Genomic DNA, 19,195 nt, shown 5'->3' with positions numbered 1-19,195 from the left:
CATAATGAATCGTGCGATATAGACCGCTTGTATATGATAATTTGATCTCACTGCTTTCTTGATTAATGCAATGCCCATTGCAATGATTACAATTACATCTGGTTTAGAGTACTTCAACTATTCGTTAGCCAACCTCAAAAACTCCACCATCAATCCCAGTGGTCCTTCCGATGTTGACGTGCAGATATATTTATAACTATTGTAGATTCGGCATACAAATTCTTGCGCCTTCAATTCTGTAATTTGGACCATATCTCCGAATACGACCATGTCTAGGACGTATTGAAATGCAGGGATAATGGAATCATTTCGCGGCTCTTCTTTTTCGAAGCAGTTTTTTATCACATCTTCCCATGACTTATGGTAACGAGTACAAAATATGTCCATCTCTTCAACGTAGAGCAATTGTCTGTTCTGTTTTCAAGTGTGCCTCTACACTTAATTAAAAGCATATCTATGCTCATTTTATTGTTTTAAAAAATTGTTATGCTATCTGGTTTAGAATGTTTGTAATATCCCGCCCGTGTTGCCATGAGAATTATAGAAATTGATTTACGAAAAGATGTGATGTGTAAGAGAAAACGTGTACTTTCAATGACTCTGTGTACAATGCCGCGCGAGAATCCTCCCCTCCCTATCTTGACGTGGGTGTGGGGTGGGGGAGTTTATGGTTGTCGGCTTCTATCTGTCGCTTATTTGTTTGAACCCACTAGTTGATCCTGATTGTTCATTGAAAAAGACAAGTTTCTGTACAGATTCTGTGGTGTATTCACGCTGCTTGCTTAGCAATGATTTGACTGAATTAATTATTGTTTTTGACATTGTTTCAGGTGTTCACTCGATTGATATTCTGTGAGTTGGGAATTATGTATGCATGATGTATTAGTTGTGTCCGTTGATTTCCTCTATAGGAAAAATTTTAAATATTTCTCGCATGCTTAGAAAAATGGCTGTCTGAAATAATTATTGTCTTGTATTTGTTTCAGTTGTTCACTCGAATGACATTAATAAAAATAATCTCTCAGTTGGGAACGCGTCATATTTCTGAGTTGCATTTCAGATATGTTGTTTCTGTGTGATTTATCTATGTAGAACTTTCTGGTGCAAGATATTACGAAAATTCGAAGTACACTAATTCAATTTGCAATGCTTCTCGTTTTGACTGAGTATTGCTTCGCTGATGTTAACATGATATTTCTCGTTTGCTTAGAAAATGATTGTCTAAAACCGATTTGCTCTGATATTGATGTCTGGTCTTAGTTTTTGCTGGCTATTGTTTGTTTTGATAGCATTCTTGTTGTGTTCCTCAGAATCGAATAACGCCAACATCTATTTGCGATAATTGTACAATAAAATATATCGCCTTTGTACTATCTTATCTGACCTTGAGAGCGTCCTGTTTGCTGAAAGAAGGAATGGAATATACCCCCACCCCTTGGAGTGAACAAAGCATGCGCAGTTGCTTCCTTTGGTTGTATAGATAGAGAGATAAGCTCTCCCCGCTTTGAGGAAAAGGGTGAAAAACGAGAGTCTTTCTCATTGTAGCATGTCTATTTTCTGTGTGTTCGGTTCATAAAACAAAGTAAGGTTCGTAGTGTCTGCTAGAAGGAAAATTGCATAGTGTTCGATTAGATTAAGTTACGAGGATGATTTTATGATGGTTCAAATGATTATTTTCCTCTGTTGTTTACGTGTTGGAGAATGCGCCGCTTAGAGTGTTCCTCTGTTCTTCAGCGTTAAGTCTGTGCTAGTCACAGTTGGAAGTTATTAAATTTGTAATGTTTCTCATTTTGATAGATTGTTTTGCCATTATTTTCCTGCATGCATCTGTTGTTTACATGTTGGATGATGCACAGGTTTGGCTCTCTATTAGTGCTAGCTGTTAATGGCGTTGTTTCTCATTATTTCCTTAGATCTGTGCTATTCACTTAATAGGAAATTGATTAATTAAAAGTTGTGTCACGTTGGAACACAACACATGCAACTTAGATTCCCTATTGTGCTCGAAATTACTTACATCTATCAGAACTTGTAATTTAATTGAAATTAAAACTCCATCGTACTGATTAAGATGACACCCCTGTTTTCTATGTGAACTTCGCATAGGTTTTGTGGCTGGACTACGAGACAGGTCGGAATGCGCAACGTTTCATTGGAAAGGTGACGTCAAGATCTCTTAACTCTGGGAACTGAAATATCGCTCTAGCGTTGTAATTAGTAGCGGGATTTTTTTACGGACCCCTGAAGGTGGGAACCCCTCTGTTTTCTATGTGAACTTCACATAGGTTTTGTCGCCGAACTATGAGACAGATCGGAATGCGGAATGTCTCATTCGAAAATGGACGTCAAGATCTCTTAACTCTGGGGCTTGTAATATCGCTCTCGTGTTTTAAAAAAGAAAAAGAAACGAATTTTGTCGCTACCAGCTTCAAAAAATCCAAATAAATAAATGAAGGCAAATAAAAACAATCCACTTCTGAGGTTAACCGGGGACATGTTTCAGGATTCAAATGACCCGTCTTTTGTGTGTTTTTAGCATTGTTTTTTTTTACAGGCATGCATCCAAGGCGCGTTTACCACTAATTCCGGAAGACGGCGCCGTCCGCTCGCAGCGCCCAGAGCCGTATATTAAAAGGGAGTCTGGCCATTAATGGGTCATGCCTATACCTGAAGCTCCACCCACTTTTTCAGCTTTCCGACCAATGAAGTCTTGAAATATGGGGCGCTATCAATCAGCCTATCCTCACTATTTGCCCCCCTACCAACATGGGCAGCGCCATTTTGGGTGGCAAGTGGATTGGATGGGATTGAAATGGATACCTCTCGCAATCTGCAAAAGTAGTGGATTGTTAGTGCAAATTTGATAAGCGCCACCTAGGGAGCGTAAGGCACGTCGGGAATTGTCGTCTGCTTCCGTCGTTGTACCGCTGCCGGCAGAATCACCTGCTAGGACACATTCTGTTGTCGGTATGATTTTTAAACAAATCTACATGAGTAGTTGGAATACAAGGGGCAAGAATGTTTATATCCATGAAATCCAGCTGTTAAAAATAAGATTGTACAGCACAGCGCCGTTTTTGTTATGATTTCGTTGTGATCGCCGTGTTCACTAGGCCTAACACCGGCGACAAAATGTATTATTTTCAGTTAGATATTGATGGATGAGCATAAGTTGAAACTGATTTCCGAGAAATTTATATTAGGATGTACATTTGCAGCGTAAAATCAGGTTAGTCTGTGAAAATTTTTTGTCACGAAATCCCCGCTTCACTGTTTGTTTTCGTCGCCATTTTGGGTAGCAGTATGGTGTCATGGCGACCCCCTTCATAAAAAGCAAACCAATCAGAGGAGCGAAACTGTGATTGACAGGTCGAGCCTCTTTTTGTGACTTCTCCCAATGGCCAGACTCCATTTTAATATACGGCTCTGGCAGCGCCCAAACGTACTCCGCTTGTAAACCTCCGCGTATTGCGCGCAGCAGCTGATCGGCGTCCGTGGTTTCGGTTCGTCCTGAAGTGACGACTTCGTGGCTAAGTTACGCGTTTTTTTTTTTTTTTTCACTTTCTTGTCCTGTTCATTTGCTCTCGGTCCTTGTGTTTTCTGCGTGTTCATAGTATTTACCCATTATGGCTCGAAGTCACGTCTACGGACAACGGAAACGTAAGAAGGACTTGGCGAATTTACGTGGTAGAGGCAGGCATGGGACGGAACCTGCGACCCCAACCCCTGCAGATTTGAGAGATTTTGGGGGTGTAGTGGAGATTGATCACTTCTTCTCGTCTTTGCAAAGTTTGTCGGTACATAGTCCGTTTGGTTGCGGCCTGGCTGACATGGAAATTGTATCAGAACATCGGCGAGGTCTGTGTAGCTCTTTCAGTTTGAAGTGCAGGATGTGTCTGAGGAAAGATGTAGTCACAACGGAGGCACCAGTTGATCAACTTGTTCAACAACGCATGGACGTCAATTCCTCAGCAGTGAACGGTATCGTGTCTATAGGTTCTGGTTTCTCAGGCCTTCTCGAGCTCCTAGGTGCGGCGTACAAGGATTCCCTTGTGCTCTCCCAACCAGATGCAGAGCAGCTCGAGGCTGATACTCGAGGTCAAGAAGGGAGAGCTTTGTGGAAGCAGGAGAGGCGAAAGCGACTCACCGCTTCTAATTTTGGCAAGGTATGCAAGATGCAACGAGCAGTGCAAGTACTGTTCGTTCCTTGCTCTATGGTCATTTTGACACTGAGGCTCTCCGATATGGTCGCGACACTGAGCCCATTGCAATTGCTAAGCTGCAGGATGAGTTAGGGGTGACTGTTTCACCATGCGGCCTTGTTGTTGATCGGGAGTTTGCATAACTTGCTGCAACACCTGATGGGCTTGTCGGTGACGACACTGTCGTGGAAGTGAAGTGCCCTTATTCGGCTCGGTCCCTTACACCTGTGGAGGGAGTGCGGGCAAAAAATCACCTTTTGCACTATTGATAACTCTGGTAATATTTCGTTGAAGGAAAACCATGACTACCACTATCAGGTGCAGGGACAGCTCCACATCACTCGACGTCAGTTTTGTCTTTTTGTGGTATATTCTGGTGAGGAAATTTTTGTCCAGAAGATCGAGAGAAATGGGCTTCTGGAGCAAAATGATTGGCCACCTTCAACTGTTCTACACGCTTAGCCTTGTACCAGAATTGGTTGACCCTGGTCAGTCCCGTGGGCTGCAGCTCAGAGATAACAAGAAGAGTGACCATCAGGCTGCCTCGCTCTGTGATGCCGCCAAAACAACTTCCAATCAGGGCGATTCATCCAGAAAGAGCCGGAAGACACGTAAAGATAACTAACCTGCCGCTGTTCTGTAATTATGGCTAGACTGTGGATTTACGTGTCATTTAGTTTGTGCGGCTGCCCCTTTACCAAGTGTTTTAATGCATATTCATCCATTTTGCTTCATAATTTACTGAATGTTTTTCCATATACATATCTTCGACTTTTGCTCAGGATTTAACTGCATATCTTCACGTTTGTGTTTCATATTTAAGTTACCTTTTTCCATTTTTACTGTACATATCTGTGCATATTTTTCAATTTTCCTAAATATTTATATTCATATACTAATATATTTCTATGTATAAATCCACAGACTAGTCGTGGGATGCTTGTCATATTTTAAACATGGCGTAAGAGTGTGAAATCTGAATCCAGCCATCAGCACGTGAGGATCTAAGTATGAGAATGGTGCACAATCTCCCAACCGTAGAACCGTCTTCCCCGGCATTGTTGAAACACGTCCACACGTTGATGCTATGTGTGTGAGGCCATCATGGTATTCTACCTTGGCTTGAGTGTATCAAAATATTGCAAAGCTGTCCCCAAACCGTCGTTCTTCCCAGGCATTGTTGAAACACGTCCACACGTTGATGCTATATGTGTGAGGCCATCATGGTATTCTACCTTGGCTTGAGTGTATGAAAATATTGCAAAGCTGTCCCCAAACCATCGTTCTTCCCCGGCATTGTTGAAACACGTCCACACGTTGATGCTATGTGTGTGAGGCCATCATGGTATTCTACCTTGGCTTGAGTGTATCAAAATATTGCAAAGCTGTCCCCAAACCGTCGTTCTTCCCAGGCATTGTTGAAACACGTCCACACGTCGATGCTATATGTGTGAGGCCATCATGGTATTCTACCTTGGCTTGAGTGTATGAAAATATTGCAAAGCTGTCCCCAAACCATCGTTCTTCCCAGGCATTGTTGAAACACGTCCACACGTTGATGCTATATGTGTGAGGCCATCATGGTATTCTACCTTGGCTTGAGTGTATGAAAATTGTGGAAAGAAACATGAATGGTGTTCCTAGCACTTTTGAAGCTCCACCAGCCTGTTCAGATGTCGACATCCTGAGTATTTATCCATTTTGATATTTTGACAAGGTCGGTAAGTATCATAATTGTGCAGAGCTGTCCCCCAACTGTCGCCAGGTCCCCGCGTTGTTGAGCACGAGCAACATCCCAACATGGCGCTCTGCGTTACGTCCTCTTGCCATCTTGCCTTTAATAATGATTGGGGGTTTACGTCGCGAGACAGCTGAGATTATGAGCGACGCCACAGCGGTCGGTCTGTGGATTGCCCACCTGAAGGTTCTTTAACGTGCGATGAAAGCTCACCACACGGCACCCCGTATTTAACGTCCCTCGCGGAAGACGGCGTGTCTAAGCCACCACCAAGTTGCTGGTGTCCTCGGCCGGGTTCGAACCGCGATCTCGGGACCAGAAGGCGAACACGCTACCGACTGAGCCACCGAGGCCGGGCCATCTTGCCTTTACTTGGGTGTCATTTCAACATATGAAAATTGCCTTTTCAGATTCAGGTTTCCAGTACTATTGCAGATATGATGGCCAGACGCCCAAAGGTCAAACTTCCTAAGTGTTACTGTCTTTATCTGTCATTTGAAAATTTCCCACTCTCTCCCTGATTATGAAGCACCTGCCCTTGCCAGTGTTGTACCTGGTTCAGCATTATGTGGTCAATGATGAATGGTGCCCTGTTGGACATTTTTTTTCCATAAACACACACTCTGAGGCCTTAGCTGCCAACTGACAAGCATGGCAAAAGCAACTATCAGTTGCTACTTCATTGCTCGAAAAGGAAACTCGTTGCTGAGTAACACGTTCCAAGTTTTTACTATTCCCATATTATGAATCTGGCTCTGTCCACCAGAATGCTATATGTTGATGCCGTATGTGCGAGACCTTCATGTCCAAGTGCGCCTACATGCAGCGGACTGTATGGTACTTCATTATATGTTTATGCCACATCGCCAATGATGAAATGTGCTCTGTTGGATACTGTATCCACGAATGAACATTCTGAGGCTACAAGCATGAGCTGATACGCATAAGTAATGCAGAAAACGTGACGATGTATACATGCTGCGTTCTTCAATAAAATATCTCCAATCTACCAATAGTGAACACATGCTACTGATTTCTTTTTAATCTTTCGGGTGCTGGCTGTCTAGGATTTTCTGCTTGCAGGAATCTGTGAACCAGTGGTTACTAACAATGGCTATTGGTCACCTTGACCAGATTTCATCTGAAGAAAAACTTGAGTCTGGGGGAACACTGCAAACACATCTGTACAGACCACAATACGAATTTGAGGAGAAATACATTTTTTTCCCTTGAAAAGCTTGCTATGAAGCATAATATATTTTATTAACCAAAACATATTGCACGAGTTGCACCCGTAGGAAAATACCCAGCCATCTCATTCAGGCTACAGTGGGCATCAGTGACTCGCACTAATAGTGGCAAGCAACGCAGTAGTCTTTCAATTTCAAATTTCACACGCATTATCATGCACCACCTCGCTGTGTTTAGAGTTTCTGCTCCAGGAAATATCACAGGGAGGGGGGGCATATGTGCCCTGGACCAACTTCTAAGGAAACTACCGGTCTCAGGGTGCCTAGGGTAACGAGCAGACAGCCCAGCCGGAAGCTGGCAGACGGCATGGAGCCATTACAAAATCGCCAATGGAATGATGATAGTTGTTTACAAAATTTTATCAGGCAGGTCTTGCGTAAAATGAGGGCCATTTGTACACTAATCATGGGGCAAGGTAAAGTATGCGATGGCAGGAGGAACAGGTTACAAAAAGCTTTGGCTACGTTGCTGCTGCTGACAGAAGTGAGCATAGGATTGGGGATCAGATGACGTGGTTGTTATAATACAGCAGGTAATGGTGGTAACATCGTTCTGTGTCGTCATGACATGGCGGCTAAAATGGTGAGCGCACAGGCCTGCATGCACTCGTGGGGTGTCCCTTAGCACGACATTCTTCACACGACTCCATTGGCTTGAGTACGATGCCTCGACGCGGACCCGGTGCTTTCTGCCATGGTTCATAGCGTTTCACGAGGGCTGTGCGGAGGATGCCTGCTAGGCACGATAACCCCCGTCCCCTCGAAATGTGATAGCCATCACGTGAAAGCATCCCCTCTTTCACCTCCTTGTTCCTGGTAAAGACCTTGTGCTGGAAAAGATATTTGAACATATATACGGAATGTTTTTGCAAACAGCACTTCACAAAGACAGCAATACGAATAAACCGGAATTCCTGGTAGGCATGTGCCAGTACTTCATACGCATTTTATTTTCGGAAAAATTGCGCGATAAAAAGCAACTGTAAACTAGCTTTTGTGATACTTGAATTACAAACAGGTACCACATCAAGACCAGCACCTGTTTGTAATTCAAGCACCACAAAGGTAGCCCCAGTTACTTTTTGTCGCACTGTTTTTCCAAAACTAATGAGCATACTGTATAAAATACCTGCCATGACCACCAGGAAGTTCCAGAGTTAGCGTTCGAGAAGCGACTACTCACGTCAATGCTCAACACCGTAGCGTCACCGGCACGGACAGCTGGAATCGTGCGCAGCATCGCGTTATATCCCTGAATTGTGCCAGAAAGTTCAGGCCGCCTTGTCTGTGGCATCAGCTTATACAGGAATATATGCTCCGCGTAGCCTTTCGCCACCTCAACGGTACCCTGTGAAAGAAGACAATTCATGGAAACGAATCTTCCCTGGCGTGTCAGAGGAAATGGGTTTTAGCAGCACAGAGATTGAAATCGTTGCAACCTGTACTTCCTGAGACTTCCCGCAAAACAGCTGCGGCACTCTTCCCATCCTGGATATCGTTGCCACCGATATACATGACGATCCAGTCTACTGCTAGGTGCAGTCGATGGATTTTTTCTCTCAGACGGGCCGCTGTAGCTCCGGGATAGCTAAAAGTGACGATTTCCACGTCAGCGTCCACAAACAACCTGTCGCGCGTCATAAACTTCAGCTGGCTACTGCCAACCAACGCGCCTTTCATCGTTTACGTTTCTCTGGGATCACAATGCGTGATGCGGCGAACTGCAAAGTCAGCTGAACGCTAAACAAGTAAATCTCCGAAGAAGCTGCAAGGGAGAACCATGCGTGCGTCTGTGCCGTGCGCGAGACGCAGTTGGTGCCGTTTTGCAGTCCTCCTCTCCACGGCTGTCTGGTCGTCTGCTCGCTGAGGTCGACGCGACGACCAAGCCTTTGGCAGCCCGCTCATGCAGACTCGGATGTTCTGTGACGGGGCCCACACAACAAACCCACCGCATGCAAAAATATAAATAAAATCAAATGCGTTTGTGGTGTTTTGCACATTGGTTTAGGGCCTTATGGACCAGCCAAACCAAATATATTGCGATGACCGTGAGGGTGGGGACGTTTGCCACAAGATTTTGCGGCACGCTACCCAAACCCGGATTTATTTGTCATGAGCATTCTGCATGTATTCCTAAGAATCCTTCGCTGTAGTGGGACGATCATATGTTTAAACACTAAAAACAACAAATTATTTATCGAGTGGTCAAAAGCTTCCTTTTATGAACTGTATATGCACCGCGGAAAGGATGGCAATCTCTGCCGGTGAAAATGAAATCGTAGTTTGATTGCCGCGGAAATAATAATAGGATAATAATCGGATAGTCCACAATTGATGCAAACTATACTATGATAAACAGTCGCGTCCGAAATATCGAATATTCAGACAAACAATTCAACACGTCAGCCTGAACAGACTGGAAGACAGGTTGCTTTATCTTGGAATTATGAAATTTTTATCGTGGTTGAGGAAGGCCCGGCTAGCATTAAACCCCATAAAAAAGTAAAAATAATAGTGAAGGAAGTAACAAATTGACACCTGCCGTCTGCACGCACACTGTATTACGAAATTGGCCAAATCCGGCGGCCATTTACTCAAAATCGCCGCCAAGATTTTGGCACGATTTTCGGGTATGTTATGGAGCTATCCTTCCCGAGAACACAGAAAGAAAATTGGAATGGACAAATGGGACTGGCCATCGGGCCCGCTGCGAGCCTGGGGAACACTTAGAGCAGAGGTGGGTTTGGATAGGGCCTCAGTATGGAAATATTGGTGTACGGGCAGGGCACGGGCCTGAAAATCCGGCCCATGCAGTGCTCTACCCCTTCTCAAGAGGCGACTACAGTGCCAAAATGCGCATGACCTGTGCATATGTGCACTGTTTGGTTTGTTTGATAGCTGAAGAAACTTGGGACGGGGGACAAGACAGCGGTTTCTATAGAAAAGCGCTATCACGCATTTTGTTTTCCCAAATGTTCGCGTAAGCCGGACGGACACTTGGTAGTTGGACAAAATAGGCATTTGGACCGTATGACGTGCAACCCATTATTTGAGGGTGAAATCCATACCCGACCCCTACCTCCTCTGACAAGACCCGTCACCTGCGCTCTACCAGAAAATGAAATCTGCACCCAACTGGACCCGACCAGCAGGGGCTGCGACGCCTTTGTTTACTTATTATTTGGTATGATCTTCTCTCTTCGTTGTTGTTGCTGTAGCCGTTGCTTGTTCGTGGCCGACCCGCCAGCAGTGCTTGTGCCAAAAACGCTGCCCGCAACAGTCTCGCAACCCGCGCGGGTGTCAATAATATCACCTGCAACCGACCCGCTACCCGCGGGAAATTTCAAACCGGGATCCACACCGCAGGATAGAGCGGGTCGTGCAGAACCCTGCACTACGCCTGAAAACTCCACACTTCGGCTTTCCTCTTGATCAGCGTCTCACTCTGCTTCACGGAGAAAGCGGTGTTGTGTGTACGTCGTTGCTCCTCTCTGGCTTTGTTGAAGGACGCTCCTTCTGCTGTCCAAACGCGCCCACCACGCCTGTGGGCCCCAACGTGTGTGAGTGCATGTGTGTGGAATTTGGAGTAGCAAGCCGTAGCCATCTGGCTGACATCTCCTAACCCCTATTGAGAAGAAGAACCGAGACCCGTTACACGAAATAGGCATGAAAATGGACACAAAAATTCATCTGTCGAGTCTCATGAAGTCTGTTGACGTACATGCCGCACCATGGTATGTGTTGCTGAGTCCGAACCTGGCACGGGCACGTGCGAAAAACTTAAAGCCCGGCCCGACAAGGCCCGCGCAATGCTCTAAAGGGCAGTGCGAAACCCTATCGAAATTTGCTAGCAGTCCTGTGCGAGCGCACCGGCCTTGAGTTCTACTATGAAATAATGCGAGCCGATTAAGGGAGCGCTTTCACGACACCAATCGACAGCAACGAACGTCATGGTTCAACAGCGTAAATGTCACTGGCAAGAAAAGCAGGGATGTTTTGCAACGGGATGTTGCACTGTCATATGACCGTCGACAACCCCGCGTCCTTTCTGGATACCGTTGCCTCTGACAAAAATCGCTATTCGGCTCAACTGGAGTCCCCCGATACTCTCAGAGACACGTGATCCTGTGACACCACGAAAACTGAAAACTACGATCACCATATCACGAATAGACACCTCCACGGACAGTCTCTGCGTATCGGGTGAAAAGCTTTAGCCCGCTGCTACCGATCAGAGCAATCTTCATCCACGAGAAAGCGAGGTTGTAACGGCGGTACGTGACAGTCACACGGCATGTTCAAGAAATGCCAGTAAAACGTACACACCAAACACGAGACAACCAAATACACCGCGCAAAAGCAAATCGGAGGAAAGGAGGAAATCTAAAAATAAAGCAAACACAACCCAGCTCACGTCTCCGCCTGTCACGTGGGCTTGTCGTGTCCTCCAATCAGAGACGCAATGGACTTCTCACAAAGTCGGAGGAGTAAGAAGGCCGCGCGTGTGGCGACATCTATCGCAGAAAAAAGTTCATTTTTGAGATGAGACCTATGCGATATGTCCTCTTAAGATTGTCTTCTTCAACTAGATGTGGTGTCCTAGATTTTAATTCCTCTTGTGTTTGTATCGTCCATCTGTCTTCCTGTGGTCTTTCACAGTCTCTGTTGCGCAGAATGCAGTTTGTCATATAATGCTAGCTATTCATTGTGTTGTTTCGAATTATTTCCTCACGTCTATGCTATTCACTTAATAAGAAACTGATTAATTAAAAGTTGTTTCATGTTGGAATTAGGCATATGCAACATAGATTCTATGTTGTGCTCGAAATTCATTCAAACACTTAATAAGAAACACGATTATGAGGAAAATATTAGTGTTGCAATGATAGTGATCGCGACTCAGACTTGTTATAATAAAACTTGTAATTTGATTGTAATGATTCAGATTGTCTACTTTAAGTATGTGTAGTGTCCTTTGTTATAGATTTTATTTCCTCTTGTGTTCGTGTCGTCCCTCTATGTGTCCCATGGTCTTCCTGGTCTCTGCTGTGCACAATTAATTACTTACATCTATCGGCACTTGTAATTGAAATTAAAACCCTACTATTGCAATGATGGTGGTCACATATAGGAATCTTATACTTTTTATAATAAAACTTGTAATTTTGATTGTAGTCATACTGATTAAGAATATATCTTCTTTGATTAAATTGTTTCTGATTATTTCCTTACGTCTGGGCTATTCACTTAATAAGAAAATGATTAATTAAATTTGTGTCATGTTGGAATAAGGCATATTCAAATTAGCTTCCCTATTGTGCCTGAAATTACTTATCAGAACTTGTAACTTCATAAATTAAAACCCCACTATTGCAATGCTGGTGCTCACGTATAGGAATATTATACTTTTTATAATAAAACTTGTAATTTTGATTGTAATCGTATTGATTGAGAGTATCTTCTTTGATTAAATGTGCTATTCCATTTTAATTCTGATTCATTGAAAACTTGTGTGTATGATTCACGTTAATAAAAGATATTGTGTTTGATTCTTTCTGTGTGATACCTCTTCAATGCTATTGCATACCTGTATTAAATAAGTATATTCTTTATTATGTGTATTGTATTGTGTTTCTTCTGCTTCAGATCGTGAAGGTTTTTTGGCTGGGTTTTTCTCCTTCACACAGAGTCCCAACATAATTCCCGGCACTATTGCCCTTCATGAGTTTTCTATTGTTGAGGCCATGCACACAGATCACTTCAAAGAACCGTTGCCACAGAGAAAAAAAATTTAAGGCAGTAATGCTCTTAAAGCTTGACCACTCTGGTATTTCAAAGCAGTGACGGTGTTAGTGCGTAAGTACTGTAGTACAGTAAACTTCCGTTAATTCGACCCTGACGTGAACACAAAATTTGATCGAATTATCTGAAGGTCGAATTAAGGAATGGGGGAACAATTAACGAGCTCAATGTCACCTTTGTGTGTTCGTCTGCTGTTGCTCATGCTTGAAACGTGCATCTCAAAACATGCTACATATATAGAGCGAGAGAGAGCGCACATACACTGCACGCTCTTGGCGAAATCGTCTTAGTTTTACTTCTGCCATCTTGCGCAGGCAGGACACGTCCGACAACAATGTTGTCCACTTCCACGAAGTCATCGAATCTCACCAAGCGCACGTTATATATCGGACTCTTGTTGCACCGACAGATTCCAGACGAAACGTGAAACAAAAAACGGAGGGAAAAAACTAGAAAGGACATTTCCTCCTCGCCCGGGACTCGCCAGAACCCCAGAAACGCGAACCGCCACTAAATGAATTGAGTTTCAGTGCATTGTACGCTATCGCCTTTCCATACATAAGGGATAGTGTGATGGTTCTGCACAATGCGCGAAGCTCTATGCTTTGCGCGTGGCAGAAGCACAACGCCATCGCTTACATACGCAAAGACGATAGCGTATGATGCACTGAAACTCACGGTTATCAGTACGGATCGGTACTGTTCAGTCTCCATCTGCCAATCTGCCACCTGAGCTTTGGGCGAACTTTTCTGTTGCTATGTGCAGTGCAACGCGGGCGACACGGGTCCCTAGTTTGCGGACGCATCGGTCTAAGTATACGATGTGGACTGTTCTCACGTTTGGAATAACGAACTTTCTTATTAGTAGAAACATATGGGCATTTGACGGGACCTTCGAATTCGATCAAATTAAGCGAAAAAACGAATTATCGGAAGTCGTATTAACGGAAATCTACTGTAACATCTTTTGGCTCATTTGTTGCTTTTGGCATACAAAAGATAATCAATACTTCTCATGCATCATTTTTTCGTGGCATTTCTGATGTTGCAAAGACATGAGAGTTTAACCTGCCGTTTCTTTTCATTTTCACTTGTGCGGGACAGAGAGACGCAAATTGGTGCCTGCATTCAAAATAATGGTGCGACTAGTGTGTCACTTCCCTATAGGCTAGTTCCATCTCAAATCGAACAATCCGGTACACTTGATGTCTCGAATGAACGGGAAAAAAATATATGTTGAAGCCATCGGTGAGTTAGGAGAAATAAACGCTTTCCGAATTCTCTGCGCTGCGCGGTTCGGGAAGTAGGAGAGGAGGAAAAAACTGCCTCTCATAAGACGATGTCGTCGCGCACGGGTTTGAGCGTTCGCTACAAGGCTATTTCTTGTCGCACTATAGAAATTTCTTGATCTGGCTTTAGACCACTTAGGGCACAATAGGATCCTGCGTTGGCAGTGCTGTGTCCGTTTTTGTTTGTCTACAAAAAAATATCAAAGTTGACTCAAAGTGCCGAAAAGCACCATATTCACTGCAACTCTGCGGACGATGTACAAAACGGATAAGATTGAGCTGTATGCCGTTTAATTTGTCATTCATGTGGCTATCGAATGATGTATAATATGTTGCTCTACTCTGTCAGGAACGTAAGCGATACCTCTTTTAGTAGCACCATACCACCGAAAAATGACGAATTTTGGAAGCCATTATCTAAAAAACCCCACTAAAAACTTGCCTCGAAAATTTTATATGTTGTAGGTAGTTCCTTAGACTATGCACAGAAGAAAAATCAAAATTCGGACTTGATCGGTAGGCGCACTGTGAATTTTTTGCCAGCCCTATACGCGGAGCACATTCAAGCGGAGGCATCGTGTCCCGCGTGTTCCAAAATCGAATTTTCCAAAGGGACTTTCAACTTCTGTCTTCACATAAAAAGTAATTGCTATCACTTGAAACCGTTGTGAGCGCTTGCGTTCATAATAGTGTTGTAATCGCTGAATGTAGATTGTGGAGCAACCATATGTGCTCACATTTTTTGCGGGATGACACACATGCATTGCAAGTGCTGGGAGCCCGTGAAGAACAGAATGCTTTAGAATACTTTTGCGTCTTTATAAGAAGTATATTTGTCCACGGTGATCATATCGAAGCATATTTACAGTACACAGAATAAAAACAACTTGAAAGCGAAGAAGACAAAGTAAGAAGGTAAAGTATGTTATGCAGAGCATTTCGGGTGGATGAGAGTGCTCGTGTCATGAACTGCTTTAGGCCGTTGTGGAAGCCACTTTCCTTAATGTTACTTTTGATGGCAGGTTCCTGTGAGATTTTCTTTCAAATGTGGGCAACATTGCTGCGTGTTGTGATTCAGCCACCTTTGCTGTGAAGTACTTGAAGCAGCTTCTGCATAGCTGGCCCATTTCTGTTACGCCTTCGGCTTGATCTGCTGGAACAACAGTCTTTATGGCAGCTACGCCGATCTCCGAAGCAAAGCGAAAATCCTTTGTCTATAGCACTTTTTTCTTGTGTATGAGGTGGTAGTCAGCGAAATCCACACGATCAGCACTGTACAACGAAGATGCCATTGAGGTATGTGTGATACCAGGACGACACACTACAGTAATGCAGATGTCGTCGCACGCTCTGTATAAGGGCACTCCATGCACTTCTGTAGTCGAGAAGTGAGTGAAGCGTCTTCTGTGTGTAGGCGAAACTTTGCCCAAGGTGTCTTCAGGGAGTAAATGCGATCAGGACCTTCCCATGGTCGCAGCATATCGAACCGAATAACATATTGGACAGCGGCGCCAGTCGGGCTGTTTCGGCAAGGTTCACAAAAGGCACCATGAATTAGCCTGAAGTGTGTGCGTATGGCACTACACAACAACATTTTCCTCAGTGCAATTTCCCCCGTCCGAGGTCATGGGGCCGTAGGAAAGGAAATGTTTCAAAGAATACTGAAAGTCACTGCGTCCCTGCTGCCATAATGCGTACAGTAAATATGCTTGTTTAGAATAACCCTGAACAGATATGCCTCTTACAAAGATGTAAAATCATTCTGTTCTTCCCGGGCTCCCAGCACTTGCAATGCATGTTGACATCCCGCGAAAAATGCGAGCACATCTGGTTGCTCCACAATCTAGATTCAGCGATTACATCATTGTTATGAACGCAAACGCTCAGAACCTTGAAAAGGAAACCTTGAAACCACAGAATGGTTTCAAATGACAGCAATTACTTTTTATATGAAGACAGAAGTTGAAAGTCCCTTTGGAAAATTCGATTTTGGAACACGCGGGACACGATGCCTCCGCTTGAATGCGCTCCGCGTATAGGGCTGGCAAAAAATTCACAGTGCACCTACCGATCAAGTCCGAATTTTGATTTTTCTTCTGTGCATAGTCTAAGGAACTACCTACAACATATAAAATTTTCGAGGCAAGTTTTTGGTGGGTTTTTTTAGATAATGGCTTCCGAAATTCGTCATTTTTCGGTGGCATGGTGCTACCAAAAGAGGTATCGCTTACGTTCCTTACATAGTAGAGTAATAAATTATATATCATTCGATAGCCCCATGAATGACAAATTAAACGGCATAAAGCTCAGTCTTATCCGTTTTATACATCGTCCGCAAAGCTGCAGTGAATATGGTGTTTTTCGGCACTTTGAGTCAACTTTGATATTTTTTTTCAGACAGACAAAAACCGGTACAGCACTGCCAACGAAGGATCCTATTGTGCCCTAAGTGATCTAAAGCCAGATCAAGAAATTACTATAATGCGAGAAGAAATGGCCTTGTAGCCAACGCTCAAACCCGCTCGCGACGACGTCGCCCTATGAGAGGCAGTTTTTTCCTCCTCTCCTATTTCGCGAACCGCGCACCGCAGAGAATTCCGAAAGCGTTTATTTCTCCTAACTCACCGATGGCTTCAACATATATTTTTTTCCCGTTCATTCGAGACATCAAGTGTACCGGATTGTTCGATTTGAGATGGAACTAGCCTATACTCATTACTCAATAACATTTTGTGTTCGGCAATTTTTAACAGCAACCAGTTACTGTTTTTGAGTAACAGGCACAAGTCTGGTTTCACCCAAGCTTTGACACAATCCCTGATCGCAGATGATAAGGTAGCAACAAATTAAGCAGGGGCACCCAGGATTACAGCACATGTAGTTGGAGAAATTTCGAACATCACAACGTTCCTTCTGTGTGTTTCAGGATATGGTGTCACCTTACGTATCACCACTTTACGTCGTGGGTATGGGGGCATCTTCCTGTAGAAGACAGGCGTGTGCTGCCCACGTGCGTTGTGACACCCACACGTGCAAGGTTCCCATCACCTTCAGGGGAATACACTGGTTTCTGGACGGCATACCAAAGATCTGTATAACCATGATGCTGGTGCAGTGTTGACAGTTTTGATCATTCACAGTTTTGATCAACTGGAGAAGTATTATAGCATGCTATGTTTTCAATGTATCACAACAGAAACCTTACTGGAAAGCGCTGCATGACTGACAGTCATGCAGCACCTTTCAGTAATTCAAATAATTCATTCCCTTGCCCATTCAAGTGCCTTTGTAACCAGAAAATGGCTGCAGCAGCTTTGCTTACACAACTGTCAAAATAAAGCACTGGATGGTGGCTGCTGCAACAGTGCCTGCCACAAAGATACCATTGTCTAAAATGTGAAACCTTCCAAATGTGTTATGTTTAGGAGCTACTGGAGCTAGGAGGTACTGTTTCAGGAGCCGTAAAACAGGGTAAAATTGGGTGATATTGTTTGGAAAAGTAGATTTTCGGGTTGACAATAACAAAAGAGCGCTTCTCGCATTTTAGATTGACATAAGATGCCAAACAGCTATGCTCAATGTCCAATGCATAGTGTTCTCCAATGCCCGAATTGGCACTCTGCAAACTTCATTTTCAGGTTTTTAGGGTTTTACCCTAAGTACTGAATGATGATGGAAATCGGGGGTAAAAACGGGTTTTACCATAAAACACAGGGCCGTAGTTATGTTCTATTCTTTTCATTACTGTTTGCTCTTCCATTCCTGTTACAGTCTGACAGGCTGTTGATATGCTGACAAGGCGCTCTTCATGTGAGTGAAGTAATTACAGGATGTTCAAATCTCTCAGTAGGTCAATCATACAAGCAGAAACCATAAGTAGCTTTACGGTTTTGTGTGAGAAAAAAAAACTTCAAGTGTAGTTTTGACTGCACAGTTTTTATGAAGAAATACCCTGCTCCGGTGCTCTGTAAACATATGTCCAACACTCCACTGCCTCAGTACAGACAAAACTACTGATTACTGTAGTAGAAATAATGAAATATATTGTAGTATGTACTTCTATTATTTTACAAGATCTTACTGCTGACATCTGTGTATGCCTTTCATTTAATATTTTGTCTTTCCCCCTTAGATATATACCCCTTTCACTGAATACATATTCTTTCTTACTCATGAGGCTTTCATATGTAAATGCATTGTGCAAAAGAGTAGAAATATAACTTCACATATATATTTTAGTGTTGACACATGTGCATGTGCTCACCATCTCAGCTGTAAGGGCCCAAGCAGTGCTCCTTCACAGCAATTAGCTCCTTGTTGTCTGGTGCAGGATTTGTTTGTGTCAGGAAGGGTGGGTCATAACTGAGACAAGCCTTGAAAGCATCATTAAACGATGGATATGTGTCGCACAACTTGATGCAGTGCTCCATGAGCTCATCACAGTAGTCTGAAAAATAAAGAGGCCAGGTTAGTAGACCAGTAGCCTCAGATGCAGACCTCATTACTTACAATATGTTGGTTAGTCTTTGATAGGCAGTGCAACATGCTCCTGCTTGTAGATTTTGGATGCCCTCACCCTGTATCTATACTCTCCTTCCTCAGTCATGGCATGCTGCTTGCATGCATTCTCATTAAAGTGCAGGATTGCCATGCAGACTCTAAACCAACGATGAAAGATGGAAGTCACTGAAAAGTTGAGCCAGCTGTAGGACTCGAACCCACGTCTTCTGGATTACCGTGTTCTCTCATGGATTACTCATGTTCATGTACATCTAAACCAACGACTGCAGGCTAGTATCGTTCTGCAGCAGTGCTGAAGAGTTTTTCATCACGCTCAATAAAATAAGAGTGACAACGTTCCACACCTGTTCCACATTGTCCTGGCACTAAAGGCCACCGACTTTGGAGCAAACC

General features: G+C 43.8%; 1 protein-coding gene across 8 annotated transcripts in view; it reads right to left on the bottom strand.

Annotated features, from left to right (window-relative positions):
• LOC135394341 (uncharacterized) overlaps positions 1-19,195 on the bottom strand; it is a 79,282-nt gene that overhangs the window by 51,401 nt on the left and 8,686 nt on the right. For 4 of the 8 annotated variants that reach the window (XM_064625039.1, XM_064625038.1, XM_064625033.1 and 1 more), the window contains 4 exons: positions 18,791-18,967; positions 18,546-18,728; positions 8,374-8,538; positions 7,183-8,020 (listed from right to left, as the gene is read on the bottom strand). The gene's annotated coding sequence lies outside the window, so the exon portion shown is untranslated. Of the gene's footprint in view, positions 1-7,182; positions 8,021-8,373; positions 8,539-18,545; positions 18,729-18,790; positions 18,968-19,195 lie in introns of those variants that run through there. The other 4 variants (XM_064625037.1, XM_064625036.1, XM_064625034.1 and 1 more) reach the window with 3 other exon arrangements.

Source organism: Ornithodoros turicata, chromosome 5 (assembly GCF_037126465.1).
Source record: "Ornithodoros turicata isolate Travis chromosome 5, ASM3712646v1, whole genome shotgun sequence".
In the NCBI taxonomy this organism is placed as follows: Eukaryota; Metazoa; Arthropoda; class Arachnida; order Ixodida; family Argasidae; genus Ornithodoros; species Ornithodoros turicata.
The sequence above is the reverse complement of the archived record's forward strand: the minus strand, read 5'-3'. Positions and strand labels throughout refer to the sequence as shown.